Source organism: Emiliania huxleyi (genome assembly GCF_000372725.1).
Source record: "Emiliania huxleyi CCMP1516 unplaced genomic scaffold EMIHUscaffold_66, whole genome shotgun sequence".
In the NCBI taxonomy this organism is placed as follows: Eukaryota; Haptophyta; order Isochrysidales; family Noelaerhabdaceae; genus Emiliania; species Emiliania huxleyi.
Genome location: NW_005197053.1, coordinates 279,952 through 280,977, shown reverse-complemented (window position 1 = coordinate 280,977; position 1,026 = coordinate 279,952). Strand labels below are relative to the sequence as shown.

At 68.0% G+C, this 1,026-nt stretch overlaps 1 protein-coding gene across 1 annotated transcript in view; it reads right to left on the bottom strand.

Annotated features, from left to right (window-relative positions):
• EMIHUDRAFT_215678 (hypothetical protein) overlaps nucleotides 1-1,026 on the bottom strand; it is a gene marked incomplete at both ends in the record, with an annotated part of 4,959 nt that overhangs the window by 1,359 nt on the left and 2,574 nt on the right. The gene's annotated exons all lie outside the window — the stretch shown is intronic.

Genomic DNA, 1,026 nt, shown 5'->3' with positions numbered 1-1,026 from the left:
GGTAGGAAAAGGAAGAGGAGAGGGGGAGAGGGAGGGGGGGAGGGAGAGAAAGGGAGAGGAGAGGGAGGGGAGATGGGAGAGGAGAGGAAGGGGAGAAAAAAGAAAAAAAGAAAAAAAAGAGGGGGGGGGGGGGGCTCCGTGCGCCTGCCGGAAGCGCTTCAGCTGGAGGCAGAGCACGTTTGGCAGCCGCTCGATCGACATCTGCTTGGACGCGTCCTGCGGCCGCACGGCGCGGGCATGTCATGGACGTGTCCCGGCCGCGCGATGGCCTCGTGCGCGTTGACTCGTGGACGCGTGTGCGTTGTGTGCGTGGGGTAGCGTCTCCTGCAGCGCAGCGCAGCTGCTGCACCAGCAGCGCTCCTCGGACAGCAGCTGCTCCTAGGGTTCGGGTACCGTGGGGGTAGGGGATGGGTGCGGGTACCGTGGGGGTAGGGGAGGGGAGCTGCTCCTCGGTCGTGAAGGCGCGGAGGCAGGCCTCCAGCGACTCAGCCGCCCCGCCGCTCGTGCCCGCCGCACCGCCGCCGCCGGCCGCGGGGCCGGAGGCTCCCGGTGCAGTCGGGCTGCTTCCGCGCCCGAGCTCAAGGGAGATGTCGAAGAAGTCCTTCCGATTAGGGGGGGGGGTGGGGGGAGGTGTGGGGGTGTGTGGGGAGATGTGGGGTGGTGTGGGGAGGTGTGGGGAGGTGTGGGGAGAGGTGGGGAGGTGTGGGGAGGTGTGGGGAGGTGTGGGGAGATGTGGGGTGGTGTGGGGAGGTGTGGGGAGATGTGGGGTGGTGTGGGGAGGTGTGGGGAGATGTGGGGAGGTGTGGGGAGATGTGGGGAGGTGTGGGGAGATGTGGGGAGGTGTGGGGAGGTGTGGGGAGGTGTGGGGAGGTGTGGGGAGATGTGGGGAGACATCAAGGCCCCGGCGAGCGCCAATCGGGTGAGCACAGCCTCGGATATTCTCAAACTTGTGTGGGTGGGATCCTCACGGGAGGTCGGCGGACCATCGCGAGTGTCCTCATTGGCAGCCCGGGTGGGGCGGGCGGG